The 25900-nt window shown below is 38.1% G+C and overlaps 1 protein-coding gene and 1 pseudogene across 1 annotated transcript in view; one reads left to right on the top strand and one right to left on the bottom strand.

Annotated features, from left to right (window-relative positions):
* Window positions 1-25900, top strand: part of KCNH5 (potassium voltage-gated channel subfamily H member 5) — a 305062-nt gene that overhangs the window by 119058 nt on the left and 160104 nt on the right. The gene's annotated exons all lie outside the window — the stretch shown is intronic.
* Window positions 21884-22955, bottom strand: LOC113909561 (annotated as a pseudogene).

Below are 25900 nucleotides of genomic sequence, written 5' to 3' on the forward strand. Positions count from 1 at the left end.
CCATTCATCTGTCGATGGACATCTTGGCTTTTTCCACAGTTTGGCTATTGTGGACATTGCTGCTATAAACATCTGGGTGCACATACCCCTTCAGATCACTACATTTGTATCTTTGGGGTAAATATCCAGTAGTGCAATTGCTGGGTCTATGGTAGCTCTATTTTCAACTTTTTGAGGAACCTCCATACTGTTTTCCAGAGTGGCTGCACCAGCTTGCATTCCCACCAACAGTGTAGGAGGGTTCCCCTTTCTCTGCATCCCTGCCAACATCTGTTGTTTCCTGACTTGTTAATTTTAGCCATTCTCACTGGTGTGAGGAGATATCTCATTGAGGTTCTGATTTGGATTTCCCTGATGCCGAGGAATGTTGAGCACTTTTTCATGTGTCTGTTGGCCATTTGGATGTCTTCTTTGGAGAAATGTCTGTTCATGTCTTCTGTCCATTTCTTATCAGATCATTTGTTCTTTGGGTATTGAGTTTGATAAGTTCTTTATAGATTTTGGATACTAGCCCTTTATCTGATATGTCATTTGCAAATATCTTTTCCCATTCTGTCGGTTGTCTTTTGGTTTTGTGGACTGTTTCTTTTGCTGTGCAAAAGCTTTTTACCTTGATGAAGTCCCAATAGTTCATTTTTGCCCTGGCTTCCCTTGCCTTCGGCGATGTTTCTAAGAAGAAGTTGCTGCTGCTGAGGTCGAAGAGGTTGCTGCCTGTGTTCTCCTTTAGGATTTTGATGGACTCCTGTCTCACATTTAGGTCTTTCAACCATTTGGAGTCTATTTTTGTGTGTGGTGTAAGGAAATGGTCCAGTTTCATTCTTCTGCATTTGGCTATTGAATGACAGACCTGTACCCCTGAAACAAATAATACATTATATGTCAAAAAAAAAAAAAAAAGAAGAAGATAGCAGGAAGGGAAAAATGAAGGGGGGAAATTGGAGGGGGAGACGAACCATGAGAGACTATGGATTGATTTTCTAATTTTCTTATTCCTTCCTACAATTTTCTGTTTTTGTTTTTTTTCTCTATTGTCTGGAAGTTTCTGTCAAGTTCATTTTCTAATCTTTCTACTGAGTTTTCATTTCTGCTAATTTCCAAGAGCTCTTGAGTTCTCTGTGTTCCTTCTTTTTTCCCCCCTTAATTAATTAATTTATTTATTTTTTACTATGTTCAGTTAATCACCATACATTACATCATTAGTTTTTGATGTAGTGTTCCATGATTCATTGTTTGAATATAACACCCAGTGCTCCATGCAGTACGTGCCCTCCTTAATTCCCATCACCAGGCTAACCCATCCCCCCACCCCCCTCCCCTCTAGAACCCTCAGTTTGTTTCTCAGAGTCCATAGTCTCTCATAGTTCGTCCCCCTCTCTGATTTCCCCCCCTTCATTTTTCCCTTCCTACTGTCTTCTTCTTCTTTTTTTTTTTTTTTTTACATATAATGTATTATTTGTTTCAGAGGTACAGGTCTGTGATTCAACAGTCTTATCTGTGTTCCTTCTTACACTATCCTGTTTTTCCTTCATAGGTTCAAAATTTTCTCTACCATTTCTGAGGATGTAGGATAGTTTTCAGATCCCCACATAGTCTCTGTGTCCTTCAAACTGATTTTTGGTTTGCTGGTTTTGGTCTCTTTTTCTCATGTTGGAGGTGTTATGCATATGTCTAGGAATCCTTATTGTTTGTATATGGCTGGACTTAACGACTGTGGCCTTAATGTAGAGAGATCTGTTGGCTTATTTTGTGGAGAATATGCAACATCATTTTTTTTTCATCATTTCTGTTGGGCTGTCAATTTCCTCAAAGAGGAATTTTTTCAGTTTCCAGGCTGCAGAAAAAAGCCTTGCTCCAGATTTCTGGAAGCTGAATGGAGAATAGAGCTGAGCATTTGACATTTAGAGTGTAAAGTTTCACATAATCTCCCTGGTTTCAGTATAGTACCTTTATTCTCTGGTCTTCCCTCAGTCCAGAGACCCTCTTCAGTCTGCTGAGGGGTAGAAAGGGAACTGCCCGGCACTGTGGAATTAGGTAGGGCATAGAGGAGATGGGTATCCATCTGCTGCTTAAACAGATTATCAACAAATCCTTCAGTTTCAGCTCCACTGTTGCCCCCCCTCCCGCTTCCAGGGGGTAGTGGTAGTAGCCATTCCTGGGATATATGCAGGTTCTATAGAGCACATTATGTTGAATCTTCGTTTTCCCTTTTGCTGGCTTAAGATTCAGCTTTCTTGGATCTGCTAAGTCAGTTACTACTTGTTCTGTTTTCCACCTTTCAAAATTTCACTGTTGTATGTTTTCCTATTCTCTTCATTCTTGTGGCTTTATGGCTTAAAAAAAAAAACCCACTTACTGTTAATGTAGTGGAGTTTTTTTTTAAAAGATTTTATTTATTTATTTGAGAGAGAGAGAGAGAATACAGAGGGAGAGTGAAAGGGAGAAGCAGACTCCCCACTGAGCAGGGAGCCCGATGCGGGACTTGACCCCAAGACCCTGAAATCAAGATCTGAGCCGAAAGCAGATGGAGCCACCCAAGGTGCCCCAATTTAGTGGAGTTTTGAGAAAAAGAAGAGACACCTACATGTGATCAATCCTCTATCTTTGGTTGTTCCTTTGGCATGGTTCTGTCAGTTCTCCTGGTTCTTGCTTCTCTTTCATTTGTTTATTATCCAGATTTATATGACTTTTAATTTAAAAGTTCCCACTGCTATTTACCATTTGTCTCAAGGTACTAGGTTGGTAGGGAGTATCTCAACCTTACTAAATCCATCAGAGGTTCATATCTGTCTACTTAACCTGTAAGTCTGCTCCACCGTCTGCTTGGCTTCTCAGCTCTGCTGCGTGGCCCCTATTCCTTGGAAGTCCTGTGCCATTATGACACCCTCTGCTCAATCATTTTCTCTGGCGGTCTTCCTTCTGTGTTCGTGAGAGCCAGGCTTTCTCTGATACTACATTCCTCCTCAAGCCCATCTCCAACAGGGCATGTTTCCCCAATCCCTTATGAATACAGACCTAACCCTGTAAAAATGATCAGTTTATGTTGTTAGCCCATTTGAGTCAGGAGTCTAACTTTTTCATGTAGGGTTCTACTTTAGAATTTAAGGAAAGTGGGCAATTTACCAGCATCATGGATGAAGCCAGCCTTAAATATCTTCAGTTTCTTTTCTTTTTTTTTTTTTTTTTATCTTCAATTTCTTAAAGCCAGGATTCTGTTATACTCTTAGGACTAGAAGTGGTCAGCAATAAAGGAGTGAGAGGAAAAAAACACTCTTAGTACTATGGGCTAAATTTAAAGCAGTGGCTAAAATTCTTCTTCTGTCAGCCTTTAATAAATAGCATCCTATAGTCAACAGTGAGTTCAGCACAGTGATGCTTGGATTTCGTTGATAAACCTGTTATAGGTGTTTCTCAGTTTTGTGTTGGGGCTGGAATACTGTCAGCTGGAATGCTTCACTGAGGCAGTTGGTGTAGGATGGGAACATATGTGCTTTTGATGAAAGCTGCTTTGCAGTGAAAATCACAGGGATTCCTGTGAAGCTCTATCTTGTGAACATTGTTATATAAGCACAGCCTTTAAACTCTTTGGCTTAAGTCTCAAGTAAATAGGTTTATAGAGTACGGACCTACCTGGCTCAGCGGGAGTGAAAATAAAATGTCTCACTATTGTGGTATTTGGGACTCTTCTATTGTCAGATAGAACTTTGCCTACATCAGTTTAAAGCAGGGGAAGGGCAACTAATAAAAATCTCATGATTAGTGGTAAAAAGTAGGCTTAAAAGTATCATGATCAAGGGCTGTGTCCCCGTTATAAATTGAGTAACCGGAGAGTCTGGGATAGAGTGAAGTAGGGAGAAAATGGTGTGGGATGAGGTCAGAAAGGTACTGGGGACCAGATCATCCAGGGCCCTGGAAACCCTGTTAGTCTGTGGATGGGAACTTCTAGGTGATTCTGAACAGGAAATGACATGATCTGGCATTTTAACAGGGTCGCTCTGGCCAATATGCTGAAAGTAAACTTTAGGGTGACAAGGGAGGGAAGAGACAACTCAGGGAGGCTATGGCAATAATCTTACTGGGAGGGGCGCCTGGGTGGCTCAGTTGTCAAGCATTTGCCTTTGGCTCAGGTCATGATCCTGGGGTCCTGGGATCAAGCCCCACTTTGGGCTCCCTGCTCAGTGGGAAGCCTGCTTCTCCCTCTCCCACTCCCCCTGCTTGTGTTCCCTCTCTCGCTGTGTCTCTCTCTGTGAAATAAATAAAATCTCTAAAAAAAAAAAAAAAATCTTACTGGGAGATGATGGTGGCTTGACGAACATAGTAGCAGTGGAGAAGGTGTGCCATGGTTAGATTCTAGTTATATTTTGAAGCTAGAACCAATAGGGTTTGCTGACAGGTCGGATATGGGATATTAAAGGAAGAGAGAAATTGAGGATGACTCAAAGTTGTTTTGTTTTAGTCCACTCTTCTCTAGGGATGGAAATGATTATGGAGAAAGCAGAGGGATTTTTGGGGGAAGGATATCATCAAATTAGGAGTTAAATTCTGATGAGTCGTGTTAAGGTTGAGATACTTGTTGGACAACAAGTGCAGATATCTAATGGGCAGTTGGGGAGAGAAGTCTGGATTTCAGGGGAGAGATTCTGGCTAGAAACATGCATTTGGGAGTTGTTGGTATAGAGCCGATGTTTAAAATATGGCTGAGGCTAGGGCACCTGGGTGGCTCAGTTGGTTAAGTGACTGCCTTCGGCTCAGGTCATGATCCTGGAGTTCCAGGATTGAGTCCCACATCGGGCTCCCTGCTCAGCAGGGAGTCTGCTTCTCCCTCTGACCCTCTTCCCTCTCGTGCTCTCTATCTCTCATTCTCTCTCTCTCAAATAAATAAATAAAATCTTTAAAAAAAATATGGCTGAGGCTGGTTGAGCCCTCCATGGGATTGAATGTAGATGGAGAAGAGATCTAAGAATTAAGCCCTGGGCATTTGAATGGTCAGTAAGACAAGGCATAACCAGCAAAGAGACTGAGAAAGAGCACTTAGTGAGGTAAGAAGAAACAAGAGTGAAGTGTCCTGCAGGCCAGGTGAGGAAAATGTATCAAGGAGGAGTGAGTAAGCAGCCATGGGAAGTGTCACCTGTAGATCAAGCAGAATGAGACCTGGGAATCGATCGTTGGATTTTTTCAGTTGAGGTGTTGCTGGGGATCTTGAGCAGATTTGATGGAATCTTGGGGGCAGAAGCTCTTACTCTAACCTCTTTAAGCCTCAGTTTTCCCATCTGTAAAATGGGGTAATATTACCCATTTCATAGAGTTGGTGTGAGAACTAAACAAATTGATTCATATAAAGTACTCAGAGCAGTACCTGGTACATTGTAAATGCTAAATAACCATTTTGTTTTGTTCTTACTAGAAACCTCCATTCAGGTAGACATTGTCAGTCACGATCCTGTGGTGAAGTCATGCAACTAATTGAGAATCTGCCTAATTGAATGAGCATTCAATCCATATAACTCCCTTCCAGGCTATCACTGAAAACCTTGTTTACCGTCTCACCAAAGTGTGGGTGAATCTGCACAGTGCAGTGTCTATCAAGCAAGAAATGAGGTTAGCACAACTTGACTTCTGCAGGGCCACTGATGAGTCTTAGAGATCATTCCTCTCATTTCTGGGTGCTAATCAATTTTAAACCTTGTCAAAGGATAATGCCTAGTTCACCAGTTTGCTCTTGGAATCCATGATATTTTGTTATGCTTATTTAAAATCACAATTGGGTTTGCCTTATTCCTAGTGTTTTGCTGACTCTAAATTCCTCAAACATAGGAAGCAGGGACACAGTGATCTCTTCGGCAGATTCTCCACAGTGTGTTGGGATGAAATCTGATGGGCCCAGAACGCATGAATGCTTTTGGAGCTATTAATGCTCTTTTCTTTTTTAAATCAATTTGTCTCCTGTCAGGTTTATGTCCTTTCACACAAGTGCTCATTATAATCTATCCTCTGGCCTGAGCAGTGTTCTGTTTGAAGTAGAGAATGGGCAGAGCAGGAGTCAAAGACTTGTGTTTCTTTGGGGTCATCCATAAACATTGACCCATAGCCGAAGAAGCAGGTGCTGTGGACCCACTGAATTGTGTTTCTTCCAGATACTTAAGTTCCAGCCCCAACTCCCCAGCCCAGCCCTCCCCCGCCATGTGACTGTATCAGAGATAGGGCCTTTAAGGAGTTGATAAGTTTAAGTGAAGTCATAAGAGTGAACCCTGATCTGCTCTTATAACAAGAGAAGGTGATAACAGGGCTCCCCCTCCACCACGTGAGGACATGGCAAGAAGGCAGCCTTCCGCAAGCCAGGAAGACAGCTCTCACCAGAACCCGACCATGCTGGAACTCCAGCTTGCAGACTCCGGAACTGTGAAGCATATCAACTTTTAGGGCTTAAACCACCTGGTCTGTGGCATTTTGTTAAGGCAGCCTTGATGGACGAAAACAGTGGGGGCTCTTCTTTCTTTCTACTATTTGTTGTTCTGGCATTTTTTCAAACATTAGTTCTTTGGGGATTTTAGATTTCCTAACAATCTAGTTAGTCATCTGCGTTTTAAAAAATCCCTATTTAGGCTTTGCAATACTGGCAACTTCTTTAACTGCATCCAACATAGTGCTTTGTGCTGTAGACCATCTAAAATTTTCATGAATTTATCACAGCAACTATAAAGATGCACTTCCAGTTTATCAGGCTCCTTAGCATTGAATTACTTTGATTTCCTGAAATTAAAGAGTAGGGTAGTTGGTGCAAGCCTACCCTCCTTACCTTCCTTGCAGCCTTTTCTTTCCTCTCTCCCTTGTATTCTCCTTCTGTATTAACCACTTGCAATATTTCTTGCCTGAAACATTTTGAAATGTTTACTGTATGGTATTTCAGGATACGTGAGCATTCACCCGGCATTGATCAGTATGTAGCTTTTGTCATTTTTAAAGCTTGTGCCAGCCTATACTGGCAAGAAGAAAAACTCACCTATATCTCTGGTTTGTGCATTAACGGCAACAAAAATGCCAGTACCTGCAAGGTCTTTTCTCTGTTCCAGATCTTATTTTCTCTAATGTGGGCATTTCTTTCTTCTTTAATATTGTGTCAGAAAACACCACAACATTGCCCTACTATTTGTAGTCTCTGGAAATCCATAATTGGAGAGCTAACTTCAGATTCCAGAATTGTGTCCACCTGGGTTGATTAGAAGCTGCCTCGTGGCCAGACTGTGGACCATCCCGTCATTTAGGCACAAAAGAGAATGTCTACTCACTGGGAATTTAAGGCTTTAAAGACACCAGGTATATGTGCCGGGGCAGTGGGAGAGGGTTAGTTAATACTCTTAACTTCCCTGTCTTCTAGCTGGGAAATGCAGAATGAATATGTGTCTGTATTACCTATATCTACACCTCTATATACCATTATGTATCCTGTTATATATAAATATATATTTTAGGCTGACACAAATCTGATGTGGAAGAATATTCATTGTGGTACACAAGGCAAAAAATATAACAGTGTACTTTTGGAGAATTTTCAAGGAGGAGGAGGAAACATTTAGAAGAACAGTTAAGTATGCAAGCTGCAGTTGCACAAAAGAAAGCCCATATGGTTTAATGCCATACATTAGTTTGTTTTAAACCTTTTGTGGTTTATTTTCAATTTAAAATGAATATGTGCTTTAATTAGTTTTGGAGTGAGATAGGGAGGCATATGTCTTTTAGTTAAACACAGAGTAATTTACATGGTATTCTCTCCCTTATACTTTGGGATAGGTCTGAATTCCAGTTAGCCAACAAAACGTCATCCACAGGGACTCAGCCAATCCTTAATGTGTTGGGAATCCAGTTTTTTTTTTTTCTCATTATACTTTGCCTAACTGAAAAGAAAGAATTTCTAAGTCTTCATTCATCTTTTAATCGATCAAACACTTAGTTGACATATTTTATGATTTTTTATATCCGCTATATAATACAAATTCATGTATATATACATACTTGTGTCCCCGGTGCTTTTATGTCTCTCTCTCTGTCTTTCTCTGTCTTTTGAGAGGTAGAGAGAGAGAGGTGGGTATCGATATAAATATAGATATTAAGGCCCAAGTTTAGAAATTCAAGAAAAATATTTTTTTCTACTCTCAAAACTTCAGGGATACCAAAGGAAAACTACCTTATATAGTTGAATCTGGAAGTACAATTTAGATACCCAAATGCACTATATCAAGTGAAACCCAGAATGTATATCCTCTGCATCACTATGTCCTAGAAGAAGCCAGTACAAGAACATTGGTCATAGATATCATCATGCGGTCCTACGTATGTCAGAGTTGCTACAAGGTCAGATAAAAGAAAACATAGGAGCATGTTTTAAGCTCTTAAGCACAAAACATATTGTCGGTATTCTCAGAATATTCAAAATTCAGCCATCAATGTGTCTGTCCCTTTCAAAAGGGGCAAAATAAGATGTATTTTATTCATTATATCTTGGCCCAGAAGGCTGGCAGGTGAAAGGACCTGTCTTCATGGTCCATTCTGGAATCAGGTCACAACCAGTCTGGTGGGCCCTGAGAGACTGGTCAGTCTTGATGCAGCCAAGGCCCTGAGTACAGTGGGGGAACGGGTGGAGAGCTGGGCGAGTGTTGTTCTCTGGTGTTATGCTTTCCCTGGGATGGTTGTCTGCTCTTCCCGTGTCCAGAGGGGTGCAGCTCCTGCGAGTCATTTATGGCCATGAGAAATTGTAGGCTTAGTTGAGATTTCCCAGAATGTTGATGACTCAAAACTGGATCATACCAGGCTGGAGTTGTCTCCAAACCTTTTCTCCATCATGCTCAATTTCTAGGCATTTTCTTCTCATCACAAATGTTCTGTTAGACACTTCATATTCAATTGGGGTTTTGAGATTCTACCCACAAAGTCATGAAAACACAAATACACTTTCCTGTATTTTAAAGGACAAGCATAATTTAGCTTCCATTTATTTAGAGAAGTGATAGGTTTTTAAGCTCCTATTTCTACTCTGTGGTAGGTTTTTGGTAGCAGGAGAATGAAAACGGAGTCCCGTGTCCCTGCAACTGTGTTTTTAATTGTGGGACATGCTGAGCCACATTTGGCCATTTTTTGTTTCTGAACTAATAATGTCAGCTTCTCCACATTTTGCAGCTCTACAACAAAGGATTAAAAACAAAATAAATGTTTGGGAAAGTGCTTTGAGATAGCTAAAGATAGAGAGCCACACAAAAGCACACGGGCTTTGGTAGGAATGACAAATTAATTGTGCTGTTTTTAAGTGATAACACAGAACAATTAATGCACTTAATTGCTTTATTGAAACAAAAAGCTCTTTCGCAGTTTGCATCATTTCTTTGTGGAATAAGAATGTTTCAAAATTTGTAAATGAATGTATGACCTCTGATTTAGGGAGCTTTAGTAACATATCTCTTTGTGTATTTTTTACTTGATTTTTATTTTCAGACAGTATTTTTCTTTCTTTTTGTGTAAATCCAAAACTGAGTTCATAATGAGATAAATTATTAGTAGTAGTTAGGGAAGGGAAAGAAAATGAAGTCCTTTTAGAATATCTAACAGCTTTGAATAACTTATTGGCATTTAAATTTATTTATTTATTTATTATTTTTTATTTGAATATAGTTGTCACAAAATGTTACGTTAGTTTCAGGTGTACCACTTAGTGATTTGACAAGTTTATACGTTATGCTTTGCTCACCACAAGTGTAGCTGACATCTTTCCCATTACATTGCTATTGCAATATCGTTAACTGTGTCCTTTATGCTCTGCTTTTTATTCCCTTGACTTACTCATTCCATTGAATGAATCTTGTTTTCAAGACTGTATTTTTATTGCTTGTTGGGAACACACCCTAAGTAAATTTCTTTTGAGGATTTTTTTTTTTTTTAAACACAGAACAACACTGAGTTCAATGGTTCTTAAGTTGCCCTGAAGAGCTGAAGATTTCTGAAGGGTCACCTTAGAACTGGTAAGGCAGATGAGCAGGCAGGGCACCTCATGTGTGATGAGCTACATGAGGGTTTTTGTACTGAATTGTATATCTAGCACTTAACACGCTCAGTACTTTGGAATACATGAATGAACAAGCTGACCCCATCCGTCCATCCCTGCTTTAACTTGAGAGGTTCTGTTTTTCCCATTTTCTTTATTGCACTCAGAATGAGTTTTCAGTATCCTGGCTCCTCTCCCTGTTATCTGCCTTGTCTTCCCCATTTCTCTCCACTGTTTTTCCTACGCCTCCAGCTCCCCTGTATTATTTGCCCCAGTGGGAGTTGGTGTCCTAAAGTGATGGTCAAACACCAGTTTCTGTTCCCACATTGAACTGGCATGGTGATCAGAAACACTGCCAACCCATTATGGAGATGGGCAAGTTCCCTGGAAACTGTCATGCACTGTGTAATTTGAAGGTATTAGTAATAGTTTTATATAGGAGTTTATTGATTTGTCAAAGTAATTGATATCACCTTGTTAAGATTGGACAACCTCAGATATCCTGGGACTTTGGCTATCTGGCATGCCTTCCTAAACCTTTATTGACCTTTCTTTCCATCCTTGGTTTGGAAATGCTATATTTAAATTTATTAATGTTCAGTAGACTGTTTGATCTTTCTTATTCTGAGATAGAGAAAATGATTCATCTTCTCAATGTCCTTAGGTGACGCATGATGAGCAGATAGATTATAATAATAGTAAATATTTATTGTACTTCCATGATGGGTGATGATGATTCTACACATTATCTCATTTTACAATGAACAGCTGACATTTTTTCTAGGATGTGAGGTTTGAATCTAAGTGCTTTACATAAATTGACGCATTTCATCCTCATAATAACTTTATGAGTTAAGTGATATTATTACTCATGTTTTACAGCAGAGAGAAAATTGAACACAGAGAGATTCAGTAACTTAAGCCCAGCCAGTAAGACATGAAACTTGGTTAGGCAGTCTTACTCTAGGCCAGAATGTGTGATGCTCGCCGTTTAATCATCTTGGCAACGCTGTAACTTCCTTTTATGTTTTTCCTTTTTTTCCCTGTGGATCCCAGCTTTTTGAACTTCATAAAACAGAAAAAACCTAGGGCACTTATATCATTATTAAAATATCATCTCTAGGGAAGTAGCTATAATATTTGTTTTCTAATATGAAAATAGCTTTTTTATCTGATTATAAAAATAATTTATACTCGTGAAGAAAAATGAAACAATACAGAAAATACAAATGAGAAATCATAATCACCTGTAGTCCTACTACCTACAGATATTTGGGTGGATATGCCTTCTGACATTTCTCTATGCACATGCATGTATGTACAGATAGCATTTTGATAAATGAGACTGTATTATACCTGTTGTTTTGTAACATTCTTATGCTCACAGTGTATTAGGGCTGTCTTTTCTGTGGCAGTGACTATAAGTATGTGCCATGCTTTTGAATATGGTGCTACTTTGTCTGGCTATGCCATACTTCATTTAAGCAATTCCATATTGATGAACATTTAAACCACTTCCAATATTTACATGATAAACAATGTTATGGTAAACATGATTTCCACAAATACTTTGGTGCGTGGACATTTTACTACTTGGGAGCAAATTCCTGGAAGTGGGATTGTTGGCACAAAGGACATTCATATTTTTTATTTGGGTATATAGTGCCAAATAAGAAAGGCTGTAACAACTTCACCCTCTACCAGTATATTTTGTGTGTGCCCAACTCTTTTACTTCTTGCCATTGTTGATTCTGTCAATTTTTGAAAATATCTTGGGGCACCTGGGTGGCTCAGTTTGTTGGACGTCTGCCTTCGGCTCGGGTTGTGATCCTGGGGTCCTGGGATCAAGCCCCATGATGTTGGGCTCCCTGCTCAGCGGACAGCCTGCTTCTCCCTCTCCCTCTGCTGCTCCCCTTGCTTGTGCTCGCTCTCTCTCTGTCAGATAAATAAATAAAATCTTAAAAAAAAATAAAAAAAATCTTTGCCTGTCTGATAGTTGAAAAACATTTTAATTTTAATTTCTAATACTCAGTGTTTAGTGGGGTTGAATATATTCATTATGTTCAGTGACCATTTGTATATGTTTTGCACATTACCTTGTAATGTCTTCTATCCATTATTTTTGTTAGTGTGCAGTTTCTTTTTTGCTGATTTTTTATTACCTTTTTTTTTGCACAATTAAGGATATGAGTCTTCTGTTTATTCTATATGTTGCAAATATTTTCCCCAGATGATGGTTATTTCTTCCGTGTTGTTTTAGTAGCTTATTTACTTATTAATCTATTATTTGGCATGCAGGAATTTTAAGTTTTATGTGGTCAAACAAAACTCTTCTTTCATGGATTCTTTTGGTTTTTGAGACATTTTTAATAAAACTGTCTTTACCTACCCCAACATTGTAGAAATAGCTTCATTTTAATAGGACACAGAACCAGGCCATGTAACTGTCACTTATGTGTCAATTACTTTAAAGTTTACTGAGTTTTCACAAACACATTCTCATTTAATTAAGTTCACAATATAACATTATTAATATTTCTCAGATGAAACTGAGACAAAGAGAGTAAAGGATCTACTCAGGGTTAGAATATACGTTAGCCTGATGCCAAAGCAGTATTTTAGCCTTGGAGAACACTGTGATCCCTTAGGTAGATGGAAATGCAGTGGAATAGTAAGGCTAAATGGCCTGTCTCATGCTGAAAAGTATTCCCCCTTTTTGATAGAACGATTAAGAACCGAATCCTTGGATAGTAATAGGTTGCTTCTTGTAGTAACCGAGTTCCAGTTCAGTCCTTTGAAAGAATTTGAGTGGAAAAACAACCAGATATTAAAAGAAACAAGGCATAGAAATGTGAAGGCATTAGATAATATAGGGTGTGCTTTGGATTTTAAGAATTAAGAGGATGATGTCCAAGTAGTTAAGTGAATTTGTGAAAATGGGTCAATGGGAGAGCACCATATCAGAATGCTCGGTCCATTTTCAGGCAGGCACATTGAGCAAATTCTTCCCTCATCTCATTTCCAGTAAGTAGTGAGACCAAGTATTAAGCAGGATTTCACATGTACAATTAGAAAGGATTTTATGCCTGGTATTATGCTGGATTTTGATGCAGATAAATTTCTCATCTGCAGAACACTTTCAGTTTTCAGGGCAGAATCTACCATTAGAATAAAGAGGCATATAGATTTCAGTTGATATCACATCATTAATGATCAGCACTTTTGTGAATGTACTGATTTTTTGGCAAGCACTGTATTTGAGACAAAGCAAAAGCAAAGGTTTTTTTTTTTTCTTCTTTCCTCTTTTTGCCCTCTTTCCCTCTTGTGAGGATAAATTTGAGTAGGGAGCAGTAAGCACTTGGTTCCTGGTCTTGCAGTTATATGCACAGGGCTCAGTCTCATCAGAAATAACTAGGAACTATATAACGATGTAAAACTATGTAACAGGAGTAACACAGGTCTTGTGTTGACTGGGGCAAAACAAGGGTCTTGGTTTTCTCATCTATCCTCTTTGCTAGAAGTTAAACATATTTTAAACTATAGTGTAAGCTTCAATTTTTATATTAGTTTGTATTCCTATTTCATTGGTGTGGATCCTCAAACCCTAATTTCTTGCATTTCTAGAAAGTAAACCACCGTATCTCCTGCGTGAATTTCTTCTGGATCTTTCAGGGCTCTTCTCAGTGATCAAGTTGATAGAACATTGCCTAGATGTACCGGGTGGTCTCTGCTATTTTACCTTCGTCTGGACCTGTCCCCTTACAGCTGAATTAAATCAATCATTTGTTGGAATTGAGAGCCATAAAGAATAAGACTGTTTTCTGAGTCTCAGCCTTTATTTGCACCTGTGCTGCACTGAAAACGTACTGAAAACGACCCCAACAGAGGGTCATGCTTCTCTCTCTAAGCAAACCTTTCATTTCCAGAGCTTCTCTGTGTTCTCAAATCCTGTTAGTAGTGTTTTCTGGCCTGGAGGTTTTCAGAACAGAATCCGGGGTTTACATGGCAGTGGGGAAAGACTGTTTTTTCATCAGAAAATCAGAAAAGGCACCTCAGTGATACAACAAACTGAATTGTTTTAGTGTTTCTGACAGTTAAGTCTTTCTGCTGAAGTGAATTACTTCTCACATTAGGATTATTCTAATAAAATGAAGCAGTGACCCTAAGAAGAGGCCGAGTTTTTTCCCATGTTATAAGGAATAACATTAAGGAATTTGGATGTTAAGAAATTAATTGACTTTTTTTAATAGTAGTAGTGTTCCTTTCAGTGTGTTCCCCAATAACCAATTATTCAGGGTATGGCTGTTAAGAATATGAGCATCGGCTTCACTTGTATTCAAATCCTGGCTGGGCCATGTACTGTGTGGGTGTCTTTGGGTAGGTTGCTTATTTTTAAACCACAGTTTCCTGTCAAATGGGAGTTTTAATGCCTTTCTCTTACTAAAGTTGCATTGAAGATTAAATGAGGTAATGTACATAAAATGCTTTCATAGTACATTAAATTTATTTAATAAAAAAAATTCAGTACTTTTATTTGACACTGATTGTTATCAAATTGTTGGTACTTCCATGAACAGCTGACCTTTATAAATGCTTTTTTGGAATAACATTTTTTCACTCCTTATACTTTTGCTTCATCATAAATTGAGGGCCAATGTGTTCAACATTGGGATACAAAGAAAAGTAAGTATATGGCTCTTATTCCAAAGTAGTTCAGGGGATAAACAATTCCACTTTCACTTTTACTGTCTTCACTCATTTAAATATCGTATGTGCATTTTCATGGCATTTGTAACCCTAGAAAAGTCTACACTGAAAGAAAATGAGCATAGTACCCATGAGTATTCCATTTCTTGCTCTGGTATTTATTCATCAGATTTCTTCTACAAGTGACAGCAGTTTGGGAAACTCACAAGCCTTACATATTTTTTAAAAAAGATTTATTTATTTATTATTTTAGAGAAAGAGAGGGATTGGGGGAAAGGGCAGAAGGAGAAGAGAGAGCATCTCAAGCAGACTCCCCACTGAGCATGGAGCCTGACTCAGGGCTCGATCTCACAACCCTGAGATCATGACCTGAGCCACAATCAAGAGTCGGACACTTAACTGCCTGAGCCATCTAGGCAGCCTTAAATATTTTTTTCAGTGTGGTGCATGCCAAAACATATAGCCCCCTCTTTCAGTTAACAGAGAAGGAAGGACTTAGAAGAATATGCAAATTTATACAGTGAGTTGATAGCATTAATTCAATGCAGAAAAGATAAAAACACAATTAGTTCTATCCAAATAATTGGTAGGAACCTCACAAGAGTTTGGCCAGTTATAAAGTCAGATAGCCAATTAAATAAAAAGATTGTTACTTTTCATATATTGTTTAATTGGAGCAGGGGGGATCTCTGGTTGAGACCTGTGGTGTCTTGATCTGATTCCATAAACATTTATTGAATGTCTGTTCCGTGCCAGACACTGGCTCAGCTTTGAAATTACAAGGGTGAATAAGACAAAGACCCTGTTCTCAAAGAATGTAAAATCCAAAATTTAATGGGAATTTTCATCATAATTTATGCTTGAGAATTCACTTTCTGTCTATTCTCACTGCTCAAATAGCAAAGTGTGCACACTTGAAATGTGAATATTCTCATGAGTATTTCATCACATATGCTCCCTCTTTGTAATACCTCATATGGCAGTACTTTGCATAGAATTAATTGCCAGATTGTGAGGGGGAACTTGTGTATTTCTACATATAAACACTTCTACATTTATTAGTTGTGTAGTGGCTGGGTATTAAATATAATTTAAAGTTGTTCCTAATTCCTTAAGTAGTAAGAGAAGGGAACATAAAGGAAATATCAAAAAGCCCAGCTTTATGATAATATCTAATAAATACTTTTTTCAGTGCAATAATACTTCATACTCAGGCTGAAAAAGTGACACAAAGAAAGGTGGGGTAAATTCATGGCATTGATTTCTAGATTGTCAAATAAAAGTGTTATTTTATTAATTTCAAGTCTGTTTCTAGACTAGTACCCACAGACTGGAATAAGCATATAAGATAATCATTCTTCTAAAGAAAGATTAAGGAAACTGGGAATGTGTAGGCTCTTATGACAGGTGGGTTCTTCGACTTGACTTTCTTAAGGATGGTGGTGCCAGAAAATGGACTATTAATTGCACTACCATTTTCCCCTTTACAGCTTACTTTCTGAGAATTGGAACTGCTGGCAATGAATGATGGTTATGACCTGTTCCTCCTTCCCTTGTCTCTTATGTTTATGGAGCATCCAAGTTCCTTAATGTTACTCTTTATACCATGTCAAAAAATTGGCTTCTTCTTAGGGTCACTGCTCCATTTTATTAGAATACTCCTGTGTTTACTGAACATAAGACACTGTGCTGGTGGGGAAAATGAGGCACGCATAGCACTAATGTCACTTTTGAGGTCAAAGTAGTAGATACAATAATGTGGATGCCCTCAAACAGTGTAGTACTTCTGCTCCCGTACTTGCTGGTCGTGTCACCTTGGACCATTTACTGACTTTTCTAAGGTTTTGTTTCTTATTTTAAATGAACGATATTACCTATCTGATGGGTTGTATGAGGCTTAGAGACATTGTGTTCATTCGCCAAATATTTGTTGAGCCCCTACTATGTGTCAGATACTGTTCTGTGGCTCTTAGAATACAGCGGTGAACTAAAAAAGATTCCTGCTGTCATGGTACTTACATTCTAAAAAGGGGGGGGACGGGCAATTAATAATAGACATAGTAAATAAGAGAATGAATAGTCTGTTATGAGGACGATAATTAGCGGATGGAAAAAGGATAGGTAGAGTGGATCTGGGCATTTGGGAGTGTGGGAGGCAGGGAGGAAGTCAGGTATGTTTATTGAGAAGGTGGTAATTAGGAAGGACAAGGCAGTGAGACCTACCCTGTGCCTATCTGGTGGAAATGCCTTCCAGACAGTGAGAACAGTTAGGGGACAGACCTTTGATGCAATTGTGCCTGCCGTGTTAACATCCGAGGAGTAATGAGAAGGAAGCCGCCGTGGCTACAGCAGCCGTAAGGAGGGGTGAGGGAAAATTATACGTATTAACATACCCCACAGGTGTCTGACCATTAACAGCCACTATTGAATTATATGGTTACAGCAGGAGAAGCTGAATGGGCTGAGATAGGCATCAGACTGTTTTTGTGGAACCCATGGTATTTGAGATGTACTTTAAGGGACCGGTAAGAAATAGTGCCTGCTAATTAGCCTCAATTTTGTTATTTTGTCCTTGTACTATGGAGAGCCTAGAACCCCAATTGTTCTGTCATCGTAGTGACATGATCTAATAAGCCTCTTGTTTTATTGGGTGATGTAAGATCCCTTTACAGCTGATATTCTGCACGTTCCTTACGTATCTTCAAAGAAAGATATACATGTAGCATGTGTAAATGTACATGCAGTATGTTTTATGTGCAGGTAAGATACATGTAAATGTGAGAAGAGAGAAATGAAGAGATGTTCTTTTCTTCCAATGGAAAATTCCTAGGAAATGAACAGTTCCAGTCACTTATGAAGCCACATGGTAACATCTTCCTTTTATGAAATTTTATATAAAATCATGATTTTAATTATCTGTTTTCTTTTTTTTTAAGATTTATTTACTTATCAGAGAGAGATAGAGGGAGAGAGAGAGCACAGGCAGGGGGAACGGCAGTCAGAGCAGGCAGAGGGGGAGAAGCCTGATGCAGGACTCGACCCCAGGACCCTGGGATCATGACCTGAGCCGAAGGCAGACGCTTAACCGACTGAGCCACGCAGGCATCGCTTAATTGTCTGTTTTCAACCATCTGTCTGTTAGAGGCCAGTTCCACTCAATTTATTCAGTGATTGGAGTTCCCAGGTGGCGCAGAATCCCTGTGGCATTTTCTACCTCTATTTCCCTATTGTCTCTCTTTTTGTTGTATCTTTCAGTTTAAAGGGGGTGGTTTGGAGGCCTCCTGAAAATATAAACACTAGTGAGACTTTCCCAGATCACATTAGGCCAACATAAATGATGACCGACCATGAGTAACTCAGGTGAGATGGTGATTAACAATTTCTATTTTTGTGGAAGGAATATGGTTAAATCTGGGAGTTCTTAATATATCATTAGCAAATCTAGTTTTTTGTAATAACCCTTGATATATTTTCCTATTTTAACAAAACACATTAGAGTGGTGTTTACTCCTAAAAACCCAGCCTTTTTCACTCAGTTCTGTTACTGGAATATCTCTGAATGTGTTTTTTTATTGATATTTTCTCAGACTTGAAGATGAAGTGACAAATAATCCTTGACTTTCATACACAGGGTGAGAGATTTTAGTTGGGGAGATTTGAGACTAAAATTGTTGCTCCTTTCTCCAAGACTCCAAGAGCATAGTACGGGAAGGAAGCCAAGAGAAATTTTTTCTTTTAAACCTCAGGGATGTATTACTGCTCTACAGTTACTTGAAAGATGAATAAAATTCTTTGACAAACTATGTTATTTTAGGTGATGATTATTAATCATTAGGAAACCAAAGCTTCTTCCAGTATGCGTTAAAAACCATTTTGCCTTGGATTTTATAGTGTTATTACTCTTTCAACTTCTCCTGAGCACTATAATTATTCTAGGTGGTTATATAAATTGAATTTAGAGAGTCCCTATTAATTAGACAAACCATTGCTAGCTTACTTGGCAGTTCTGAATCAGTTGCCCACCACTACTCTTCAAATAAAGAAGTTTCAAATTTATTTTAACGTGTGGTCGTTTCTGGATTTATTTCACTATTGATTATTCATGGCTCATTTTATATCCTAGGCCTAGAAAATGTATTAGATTTGTCCTGTGGCTTCATTTGTCTTGACAAATCACTGCCCCAACCTTTCCTCCATACATTTTTATTCCTTTGGAATAAGATTTAAAGTAAGTACTAATTTAGAAACCATTTTCAGGTAGATGTTATTGGAAAAATATATATATATTTGTTAGGCAATTCTTCACAGTTTAAGTAAAGAGAGCCACTTTTTGCTTTATGTAGCAATTTATATTCCCAGGAGGGGCTTAGTCTTAAGTAGACAGATGCCAATCCATGCACCTTTAAGGGGAACATACCTGGCTATGTGTATATTACTTCAGTGTGAAAAAATGTAGTTGAAGCTTTCTGTTCCTTTTCCTTTTTCATACTCAAAATGGCTTATAAAAGCAACTGTAAATTTAATTATGTTGTATTTGTACATGGCAGATTGCTTTTAAATTTAATTTAATTTTATTATGTTATGTTAGTCACCATACAGTACATGAGTTTTTTGAAGCAATTATTAAAATAAGATATAAGAGAAGCTAAGAGCTAATAGAGCAAGGTAAGGGAATGTAGGACTAGAATCTGTTTTGAATGAGCACACATTTAAGGACTAAAAGATAAGATTAAGATTTGATTGTTGTCATCAATTAATTTTCCAGTTATTATAAAATTGTCAAATAATTCTTCATACTAAATTGACTTAGTGTTAGGGACATTTAAATAGATTTTATTGTTCTTTAACATATATCAGCTCATTTAATCCTCACAAGAAGCTTAAGAGGTAGGCAGGCTTAGGTAAAAGTAATCTTTAGTGATATATATATATATATTTTCTTCAGTATCTTTCCCCACCCAGCTTTATAGAGATATAATTGACATATAATATTGTGTAAGTTTCAGGTATATAATGTGATGAATTAAAAAATATATATCTTGGGGCGCCTGGGTGGCTCAGATGTTTGGGCATCTGCCTTCGGCTCGGGTCATGATCTCAGAGTCCAGGGATCGAGCCCCGCATCGGGCTCCCTGCTTGGCGGGGAGCGTGCTTCTCCCTCTCCCTCTACTGCTCCCCCTGCTTGTGCTCTCTCGCTCTCTCTGTCAAATAAATGAATGGAATCTTAAAAAATATATATATATATATCTTGTGAAACAGAGGAGTATGTAAAACACTTTAATTTCTTGAGTTTTCAAAAGTTAACTAGTTAAAAGCCTTTATTCACCAACTTGAAATGCTGATTTTTCTCATATACAAAATTTTCACATGCCATAGGCCCAGTTCTTCTTTTATTCTGTTTTATTGATCAGAATGTCTAATTGTGAACCAATGTCATGTTTTATTAATTTGTACATCTTTGTAATATCTTTTCATATCTGGTAGGACACAATTCCTGAGTATTGACTCTTCTGTATGGATTTCAAAATTATCTTGTCAAGTTCCATGAAAACATTCTACTGGACTCTTGATTAAGATTGCATTGGATTTAGGGGTGCCTGGGTGGCTCAGTCAGTTGAGTGTCTGAGCATCTTCGTTCCATGGTTCTCCCTTTTCTTCTCCCTTTGTGTGAGCACACTTGCTCTCTCTCTCTCAAAAAAAAAAAAAAAAAAAATTTAAAAGTTGCATTGGATTCGTAGGTTAAATCTAGATCATTAGCTTACTTACAGCATCAACCTTTCCGTCCATGCACGTAAATATCTCAGTTTATTCAGGTATTCTCGTATGTCCTTCACTTAGCAAATATTTTTTCAACACATACTATTTTTAGGGCACTGTTATAGGTGTTGGAGATATAACATTGATTAAAATATGCCTACTTTTAAGCAGCTTATATTTTAGTGGAGGAAAAGAGAGAACAAATAAGATTCAAATATATAATATGTTGCATAGTGGTAAGTGCCCAGAAGAAAAATAAAGTAGGGTATTGGGAGAAAGAACAATAAAAGCGCATGTGTGCGCATGCGTGCACGTGTGCACTCTGGTTAGTGAAATCTTCACTGATAAGGTAACATTTGAACAGAGTTGAATCAGGAGAGGAATTGAGCCACATGTCTGTCTTGAAAAAAGAGCTACTTTTCAAGTGGAACCACGGATGCAAATCTTTGAGGTGGGAGATTGATAGCCTGAGGTGTTCGCTCAACAACAGAGCCCAGAGGGCGTGGTTTGAGGGAGAGGGGAGAAAGGAGGGGGGAGACAGAGGGGAGAGGGAGGAGGGACGTTTTGCAGTTGTCTCCATAAAGATCTTGAGTATTTCTTGTTAGGTTTATTCCTGGGAGCATTTCACAGTCTTTTCTCTGAATACTTTTTTTTTATGTTCTTTCTAAAATTACCCGTCTAATTGGTCATTGCTGGTGTATAGGAGAATTACTGATTCTTACATGTTGATTTTATATCTTGTTACACTATGAACTTAGTTCTAGTATTTCAACAATTGATTCCATTTGGTTTTCTATTAAGTAACAATCCTGCCTAATGACTATCTCCTCCATCCTGGCCTACATGTTTTATTTCTTTTTTCTTTTCTTTGCTTTTTTTTTGTTTGTTTAAAATGGAAAGTTTATTTGCTCAGTACACCAAATAGGATGCAAGCACTGTCATGACACATATACAGAAATATGCAGATCAACATAAAACAGTAATTTAGTTTAAATGAAGGGAAACCTTTTTAAATGTTATGATAACATACTCCCAACAATCTTTTCTTCAGTTAATTTAACTATACATTTCAATAAAATAAATGGTAATGGATTAAGTGGAAGTTAGCTGGTGAATTTTTCTTCAAAATAAAACCCCAACTCTATCAATCCATGCCAGTTAAACATAGTGTTTAACTATAACTAAAATTACCAAATAAGTGCAAAAGGAGATGAAGGAGTTAGTTACCTTTTTTGCTTGAACAGTCCACAGGAAAATGGTTACTACAAATACAGCAGGCAAACTGTTAAGACTGACCAATCTAGAATATAGTGTTGTACTAAATTTCAGTCTCAAATTGTGCTAAATGCTCCTCATTAATATGGCACATTTTGATCCATGATATGATTTAATACCAAGACAGATCCCAATTTGTTACAGAAACACATACATTACTGTTGCTTTTTTTGTTTTGTTTTTAAATATATATATTTTAAAAAGCCAGGTATACTTCCACATACAAAGGCAGGGTTTTCCCAGGAGGAATTTACAGGAAGTAGTCTGGGGTGTGCCGGGTAACATGAGGCTCTCCACAATGAGGTGCTGGGTCAGACTGAAGGAAGGAGTATTTTAAAGTGTCATCTAATTCCATGATAGCAGGCTGGTTCCCACAACAGTAACAGTAATTGGGTGCACTGAAAATGGTAACCACATTCTGATCATGACACCAGTTGTATCCCTCCGTTACAAGTTGGTGAGCTCGAGAAACCAGTGTGAGACCATTGGCATGGTTAAATGTTTCAGAAATGTCCTATCCAAATGTGTAGCCAGCACCACGTGGTGAGATACCCCACCTACCACGATCATCTGGGTCTGACCACAATAGATCACACATTGGGCCCTCATGTGGAACTTCTTGTAAAGATCCAAAGCTCTTATATGATCCAGTGTATCTATGGATGGAGAGAGGCCACCGGGGAGGCAGAATATCTGTCCATCTACTAAAGCTGTAAGTGGAAGGTAATCCAATAGATCTGTAAAATATTTCCAAACATTGGCATTTCCATACTTTTGTAGACATTCATCATAAAAGCCATATACTTGGGTAATATGTCGGCTTTCGTGGTTTCCTCTCAATATTGTAATGCGTTCTGGTAATGCACCTTTAATGCCACAAGAAGAGTCACAGTCTCCACTGAGTAATAGCCTCTGTCTACATAGTCGCCCGTGAATAGATAGTTTGTATCTGGTGATTTTCCACCAATTCTAAAGAGTTCCATAAGATCATGGAATTGACTATGCACATCTCCACACAGGGTAACAGGACAACAAACCTCTTGCACATTTGATTCTTTTGTTAAAATTTCCTTAGCCTTTTTGCACAGCGTCTGCACTTGGTTCTCGTTAAGCTGTTTACACTCGTTCAGCTGCTGGACCCACTGGTCCAGCTCCTTGGTGAACGCCTTGTCGTCCATGGCGGCCCGAGCCCCTTCTCTTTTTTCTTTGTTTTACTACATTTCTAGGATACTCAGTAAAATATGTAATAGTAGCTATGAAAGTGAGAATGTTTTTTCCTTTCTCTAATTTTAATGAAATGCCTCTCATTTCATAATAAAGCATGATGTTTGCTATTTCTTTCTTTAATGGAGCAGGGGAATTTTTCTCCTACCTATAATTTGCTAAGAGACTTTTTTAAAGTAAAAAATTTTCAGCATCTGTTGAGAAGTTCGTATGTATATGTAACACATTAATGTAGTGAATTGCATTGATCTCTCTCTCTATGTAGAACTATTTTTCTTTTTTCTGTTTTTTTAATTTAAATTAAATTAGTCAACATATAGTACATTGTTAGTTTCAGATGTAGTATTCAATAATTCATCAGTTGCATATAACACCCAGTGCTCATCACATCACATGCCCTCAACTATTTTTCAGTTCTCAGGTATACATTGATTAGAAAACTATTAAGTGTCTACATGTACAGGCAATGTTCTAGGCACCTGTGTTACATCAGTGAACACGCCAAAGTTCCTTAGTTCATGAAGCTTACATTCTAATAATGGAAAGCATAAAATAAACAATAAATATGATAAATGAAAAAATTGTAATTTTAGTAGGAAGAGATAAGTGCATTGTGAAACAGAGATAGCAGTGCAGGTTAGGGGACTCAGGTGTGAGGAGAGAGTTTGTAGATGGGCTGACATTGCTGATTCTGGGCAGATGAGTGTCATGACCTGCCTTGTGGCTGTGCAGGCTCACTCTGGACTAACAGACATATGGGAATGATGAGCAAGGGAAGAAGAGGGAGATGTGGAAAAGCTCATCATGGTGAAACAGGAGGGAGATGATGGAGACAGAACAGACTTGGTGAATGGTAGTGGAGGTGATAAAAATCTACTTCTATTTTGAAGGAAAGCTAACAAGAGTTTTAAGGATTTTCAGTTGCATTTAGGATATAAGAGGAAGAGAGAGGTTAAGTTTTTTGGCCCGAGCAACCTGATCATGATGTTTCTTTCTTTTAGTAAACGGCGAGGTTTGATTTGCTAACTTGTTTAGGACTTTTGCAATGAGACTCTAAAATTGTCTGTTCTTCCATAAGCCATGTTTAGTTTTATTAGCCTTTTAAAATACATAGGGTAACTTTTTGGATGTTTGAGAGCAGCTTGTATAAAATGAATTTTAATTTACTTAAAGGTTTGGTTAAGCTTGCTCAAAAAGTCATTTGGACCTTTGCCTTTTTTTAGGTAGTGAAGGGATGTGTCAGGATTCTCTAAGACCACCCCCAAGTTTGGTGATTTGCTAGAAAGACTCACAAGATTCAGTATTTAGTTTTATTCATGGCTAAGCTTTATTACAGCAAAAGGGTGTAAGGCAAAATCAACAAAGGGCAAAAGTGAATGCGGACAAAGTCTGGAGGAAACCAGGTGCTAGCTTCCACGGTCTTCTTCCAGTGGGGTCACATGGGGTATGCTTAATTTGCCCAGCAACAAGATGAACATATATGAACTGTGCCAAAGAGGAACACTGGAGACTCAGCACCCAGGGTTTGTTTTTTTTTTTTTTTAAATTGGGGGCTGGTTACATAAGCACCCTTTTTATAATGTGCACCAAAATTCCAGACTTCCAGAAAGAATGCAGGTTTTTAGCATAAACCATATTCTTCATACAAACAATTTAGGCACGGCGAGCCCCTCATTTAGAGGAAGTTTTATATCAATGTAGGGAAGTGTTTACTGGTTGAGATCCCAGAAACCAGCCAAGAGCCAGCCTTGCAAACTGACCTTCCTAATGATGGCAGTCTCAGGTCTGTCATAGTAACTTTCCTGCATGGAGGAATTGGGTGTCATAGAGAGAGGTAGATCATATTGATTACTGTTTCAATTTCTTCTGTATTTATTGATCGATTCAGATTTTTAACTTCTTTGTGAGATGATTTAGGTAATTTTTTCCTAGAAAACTTGGGCTTAACTAGGTTTCAAATTCATTGACAGTTGTTCGTAATATTCCCTTATGATATTATTTTAAGGTGTTTCTTCTTTTTAATGTTTACTTGTGCCTTGTCTCAGATTAGACTTGCCAAAAGTTCATCTCTGTTAATTTTTTTTAATTGAGATAATTGTAGATTAACATGAAGTTGTAAGAAATAATACAAAGGGATCCCATATACTCTTTACTTGGCTTCCCTGATGGTGGTACTCCTTTGCGAAGCTACAGTGTAGTATCACAACTAGTATTCTGACATTGATGCAGTTCACTGATCTTACTCAACTTTGCTCAATTTTGCTTGTACTTCTTTGTGTCTGTGTTTGTATTCTATACAGTTTTATCATATGGCTAGATCTGTGTTTACAGTGCTGTGGTCAAGATACTGAAGAGTTCCATCACCATGGTCATCTCTCCCGGTACCCTTTTATAAGTACACATACCTCCATCCTCCAACCCCCTATACACACACTTGCCCCATCTTTACCCACTGGCAGTCACTAATCTGCTTTCCATTTGTTTGTGTTTTTTTTTTTTCCTTTTTTTTATTATCATGTTCAATTAGCCAGCATAAAGTATATCTTATTTGTAAGGATTTTTCATTTCAAAAATGTTCTATAAGTGGAAACACAACTATATAACCTTTTGGCTTTGACATTTCACTCAGCATAATTTTCTGGAGATTCACCCAAATTGTTGTGTGTATCAATAATTCTTTCCTTTTAGTTGCTAAGCAGTATTAAATGGTATGTATATAAATAGACATCTGGGATGTTTTCAGTTTTTCGCAATTGTGAATAAAGCTGCTATAAACACTTGTTGACAACTTTTTGTGTGAACATACGTTTTCATATTGGTAGGATAAGTGCCCAAGAGTGCAATTGCTGGGTCTTATGGTAACTGTGTGTTTAGTTTTATAAGAAACTACCAAACTGTTTTCTGGAGAGG

This window comes from Zalophus californianus, chromosome 6, assembly GCF_009762305.2.
Source record: "Zalophus californianus isolate mZalCal1 chromosome 6, mZalCal1.pri.v2, whole genome shotgun sequence".
NCBI lineage: Eukaryota > Metazoa > Chordata > Mammalia > Carnivora > Otariidae > Zalophus > Zalophus californianus.